This window comes from Malurus melanocephalus, unplaced genomic scaffold, assembly GCF_030028575.1.
Source record: "Malurus melanocephalus ecotype Western Australia unplaced genomic scaffold, MMel_1.1 scaffold_84, whole genome shotgun sequence".
NCBI classification, from domain to species: Eukaryota; Metazoa; Chordata; class Aves; order Passeriformes; family Maluridae; genus Malurus; species Malurus melanocephalus.
In genome coordinates, this window is record NW_026623316.1 from 601201 (window position 1) to 607246 (window position 6046).

Below are 6046 nucleotides of genomic sequence, written 5' to 3' on the forward strand. Positions count from 1 at the left end.
TCTCAATAGTTTAAATTTTCCCTGGACAAATTAGATGAAATTGAACATCAGTGTTACATTCATCACTGGTGAAGCAGTGACAGTTACAGGTAGGAGGCACTGTGCATCTCCTAAAGTAGTACCAGAAACTACCTGCAGAAAACAGAGGATCACCTCTGATCTATCTCCCTTCTGAGGAAATGAAAGTGATCCATAKCTTAAGAAACATGGAATTCATTAAAGAAAAATTCCAAAGATCAAGAAAAATTGGGTAGATCAAGGCCCCTCTCACATGAAACCTTTTCTCTAACTGAAGGAATTTCGATGTGCCACACAGGGATAGCACCAACTGATAGTGTGCACTGACTCGTCTCTAACACTGTAGTGAAGGTCCAGCCCTCTTTCCTCGCTGTTCTCTTTTTCTTGCGTCATCCAATTTTGGATGAAAGAAGACAATTCACAACCTTAATAGAAACAGCACCAAAAAAAGCAGTCAAAGGATATTCACTGGAATTAATAAATACAAATATAATCTGGACAGCAGCTAAGATTGCACMTCGATCTTTAAACAGACTAGTAGCTTCTAATGTTCTTATCTCTAACTGTCCTAGGCAGAGAATAGTAAAAAACATATGTTTATTTTAGTGATTTGATATTAAAAGTCCTGTAACCATTTATCCCTGACAAAATGAGTTAAAACTGATTAATAAAATGCTGCAAATGATCACGCCTTACATGGGACAAGTAGCACACCCTACCTGATTTTGTTATTTTCTCTGAAAGCAGGAAAGCCGGACAAGACAGTTATAGAAGTTTATAGTTATAGAAAYGTATGAAATTAACTTAGTCAGGGACCATAGGCTTGAAATCACATGACTCAAAAGTTTGACTGGGCTGTAAYTGAACAAATGAAATTAGGTCAGGGAGATGAGATTAGCTCAGTTTGGCAGAGCACAGCGCTAATAACACCAAGGTTATGGGTTCAAAACCCATACAGGCCATTTACTTTGGAAATTAAGATGATGATCCTTATGGATCCCTTCCAACCCAGAATATGTTGTGGATTTGCTGTGAAATAATTACTTGGCACTTAGGAACCCTTAGTTCTCTTTAATGCTTCTCTCTGTGGATAAAAGCAGATGTTTGAAGAAGCATTAGCTTCAGGCAGGTGCATATGATGCTTTTTTCCAAGTACTGTCCCACCTCCATCCATTCTGGGTYTTTTTAAGAACGTCTTCTACTTTGCAAGGGATGACTCAGTGTGGTGGTTTTGCTTGGTCCCATTTTTAGGGGTGGAGGATGGGACCACAGAACCACAAAGATGGCTCCTGTGAGAAAGTTCTGGAAGCTTTCTCCATCATGTCTAGAAAAGGAGCCATGCCCCCTGTGTTTTAGGGCCAACCTACAATGGTTTTGAGGGGGGTGGACAGGCTGCTGGTCAGACCTGGGCAAATCTGAGATGCTGGTTACACCTCTGTGGTGACGTATGGTCTCATATTTCAGAAGAATTCAAAACAAGTTAGTYTGCATCAGCTGCCATTAGCTTTAGCTTTTAGCCCCMGTCACTCCTGTGCAGGGGCAGACAGAGCGAGAGGGTGAGGAGATGTGAGAAAAATTGAGACATTAGGGTCAGGGAGATGGAGGAGAAGAAGGTGCTTTTCGAGCTGTGGTGYCAGCCATGGAGGAAAACAAGCTGTTCCTGAGGTGATACTGTCCAGCTGGGGACCTGAGGCGTAAGTGGCCTGGCCTTAGTGTAGCCATGGGGGTGGTGGCCCACACCTGGAGTGAATGAATGCCTGGAGGGAGCTATGTTAAGACTTAAGAGTAAAGTTTTGCTCCAGATTTGAGTATGGAGCCAGTTGGCCTTGGAGGACTTCTTCCCTTGCCCTGTGGATGAGGTAAAGAAAAGAAATCCCATGCCACCAGCAGTGGTAAACTCTCTGTTCCTGGGAAAAGAACCCCYACAGCCTGGAGCTGGATAAGAACCCTTCTCCATAAGAGATGGAAGACAACATCGTGGTGGACAGACCGGAAAACTCTCATCCCCTGCTCCCCTGCACAGGGAAGGGGGAGGGGTGGGGGGTGAATCAGGAGAGAAACAGGTGTCTTAAACCATTTGGGGTTTTTTTCTCCTCCTCATAAATTTGCACTCTGCCTTTGTTTCCTTCCCCTCTTCTGCACAGTAGAATTTTTAGTAGTTTTAGATAATAAATCTTTTTATGCAAATTAAGTTTTCCAGCCTGTCTGACCATTCATGGAGCACTAAAATCTTTCTCTCAATCTGCTATCTTATCTAAAAGTCATAAATCTTGGTGTTAATTGGGGTTTTGTTCTCCTCTTTGCATCTCCTGGAGGTRGTGGGGAAACATCGTGGGTGCCTTGGAGTTCGACCAGGGTCCAAACCAAGACACTTAGGTTTTCCACCTGCTAACAGCATCCTGATATTTGTTTCCAGTATGACTCCTGTATCAGAACACAACCCATGAGTCTCAGGGACAGACATCAGAGAGCTAGTGTCTGAAGCCCAAATCAGGATATGTCAGAGGCTATTGTGCCTTTCATGTAATTGGAATGGCCTGGATTATCTAAGATTAGCAGTGTAAAATAAAACCAAAGCTTTGCTGGAAGACATTCTCTCTCGTAAAGCATAAATTGTGAAGGAAAATCCAAACAGGAGGTCAGTGTATATCACAGTAACCAAAGTTCTTGCTWAGTTCTGACCTGCTCTTAGTGCTTATGAAGACGGAGAAAAGTACTTCTACATCATCTTCCTATTGTAACAAGGTAAACATCCCAAGCTAATGCTAGAAAAGCTTCATATTTAAGTGTACTGGGACATCAGAAGAACTAGGGAACAYAAACTCCCATTCCCATGCCCACTACTTGTTACAGGGCAGGACCTGCCACTACTCCAAAGGCAAATGTATTATCCAACTGATAGAAGCAGAGKTTTCTTTCACACATATTAAAAATATTTTTCTGTAGTAAGTGAGAACACTGACCGGCAAACAAAGGCAACAGAAAAAGTCCTTTTTTATATAAGGTATGCAATTAAATGCTCAGACAGAAAGACATAATGAATTTCACAAAAGAACAGTCATCATGATCTGAAGTGTAAAGTTTATTTGTCTGAGAGGATGAGTGGGCACATAAATTAAATACACAGATTTGGTWAACACTTGTGCTGTGCAATTTTTCTTAGGAAGACTGACTCACTGAAAGTCTTTACTGCTGTTTGGAAGTGCGGTCACTACACAATAATACAATGCTCCTTTCAAAATATTTTATAAATGACAAAAATAAAACCTAAAAAAATGTATTTCCTCTAATTCTAAGCACTCTGCTGCTTGTTCCCCCACTGTACTTAGGCATTTTCTTTTAATGTATCTTCAGGAGAAAATATTCSTTTGGTATTTCTTAAACATTTATCTTTTATGACGATCATTTGTTACTCTATTATAGAATAGGTACAAAACTGTTTAGAAAATAAAGTCAAAAGCTTTTTTTTTCAATGATTACAATTTTTATGGAAGGATTAATTGAATGAAAGGTGAATGAGGTTGCCTACCACAGSCCTGATATGATTTAATATTCTCACCAGTATTAGAAAGGGAAGAATGTATACTGTATTTATAAAACATACCAAGCAGCTGTAGCTTAGCAAAAGAATTCAAAATCATCAAAAAAAAACTGGGGTAAACACTGATAAACAGAAAGTCAAAATTAAATAAGGAGGGATTTCATCCAGTCTAACTAAATCACTTCAGATACAAAATGAGGTTAGTATCTGTCTTGAATATGGTCACAAAACGAACAGGCCCAGTGTCATGCTGTTGCAAAATCATACTTCATAYGAGGATATGTCACTGCTAGGATAGTGATGGAATTTCTTTTCTGATCCCAAAGTATTAAAGTAGTTTGTCTGCAGAGATTTTGGGGCCTTCATYACTGGAGTTGGTGGAGAAAAGATTGGACAAACATTTTCTAGCAAACAGGCTAGGTAATCTCCTGTGGCTCCCYACAGATCCAAACCACACTGGCTGACCTTGAGCTGGTATAATTTACTACCWCTCTCTTTCAAAACTGCTACTTCTAAGTCATGAGCCATGATATTCTTTCCATTTCATTTATGTTTATGTTACAAAAATAACATTGYATTACAGTGGCTATTGCACTAGTACAATCCTAAAATAGAGTCAGTGAAGTAAGATTCCTGAAAATCTGATGTATTTGATTGTAAGCCTCCATTCACATTGCTTATAGCATATCCATTTTTATTTTGCATCTAATGTAATAGTTTTTTTTGACAGATAGGCAGAATGTAGCAAATGTATATTGCCAAAACCCGGATAACTTGTAACTATTTTAAGGCTTCAGCACCTCTGTGACCTGAACTGGGAAAACGACATAGAGCCCTAAAACTGTTGTACTGTTCATTTAAAAAGCAATTTTAAATCGACAAGATTATACTGATAGAGAAACCTGCATGATCAAAGGAAACTTTTTATTGTGTAACAAATCCCAAAAGTGTTTATGTAGAACACATTTTTGATTTCCATATCTCCTCTTAAATGCTGAACTGCAAAGGCTTGCAGAACCCACAGATGCTGTGGGCAGAAACAGAAGTGGTAAGATGACAGTTTCATGCAGCAGGTGAATTTAYTTGGAGGAACTACTGGCTGGTGGGCCAAACACAGAAATTAGCATTTTTGGAGGGTTCTCAATGACTCCCAAGGCTAACGAAGAAAGTATAGGACCTGACAAGGGCCAATAAAAGGAAAGAAAGTGACACAATAGAAAGGGAGAGAAATACAAGCCCACTCCTAAAAGTGGATGGGSTTAAGGTCAATACTGTGACATTAGGGCTTCCTGCCTAGGTGACACTACCGTTGAAATGCTAGATATTTTAGCAAAAAAAATCCTAGTGATCTCAGTGAGGGCAACCAAATCATTAACTCTTTAGGTTTAATTTTTTCCATCTCTGCTCACTTTCTGTGTAATGGGCATAATACCCCAAAGACAAAGTTCATCACTTCAATTTGTGTTTYACAGGCACCGAGGAGAGAAATGCATGTGAGAAGAGAAATCCTTTTTTCTTTGGAGTAGGCTTGAGACTGCATATTATAAATGATGTACAGAGTTTTTGTGAAACAAGGAAAAACAGCATAACTGCATAGTAAATGCACCTTGGAAGAGGGCTATTGTAGAAYGTTATCATGTAACCAGGTAATTAAAGAAGGAACATAGCATGTACACAAGTTSCACATGTAAACTTAGCTTTGGTATTTCTTCTTCTACTCTTCATTTTCTTGGCTTTGCAGCTTAAGTCACATCCATCTCACAGCATTACAGAGGGACATCTATAKGGCCCAAAGGAAGGGGTGGCTGCAGTTTCCATTAGGATACAATGGTAGCTTCCTCTTCTCTGTCTTAGATTTTGACTTAGTGGCATGAGGTAGACATGACAGCTCYTATGTGTCTTTTGAATGATATACATATTAATACCCACAATAGCAGGGACAAGACTTTAAACTGGGGTTTTGCCTTTTTCAGTAACATATCACATCTCATATGTGATTGACTTTTTGCAGTCACTCTAATTTTTCCTGCAGCATTAGTAGTTTTTCAATTTATTTCCTTGATTGCTTTTCTCTAATTTGTGTGGAATAAATCCTCACAGATTTATTAATCCAGTATTTCAACCCTGAAGCTAGATTAATTAAAAATMCAGGTCCTATAGGTATCGCTGGGTTTTTCCTTGACCCCACTGACACAAAAATTACCCATAATAAATTTCTGCGGCCACAGWTCTCTTTAGCATGACTATAATTACAATGTTACTTTGAATCAGAGAAGCGAAACTTCTCACTTACCTTTCTCAAGACGGACAACAACCAACCAAGCTAACTTAGGGAGAGAATTGTGTCCCTTTACTAGGGAAGGRCAAGCGGTTGAGAAGGGGCTGTGTCAGAGTCAAGGCGGGCAGGGGCCGGGGTTGTGTTTGGGGCCACGATTGAGTCAGGGGCCGAAGCTGTGTCAGGGGCCAGAGCTGTGTCAGAGGTCGGAG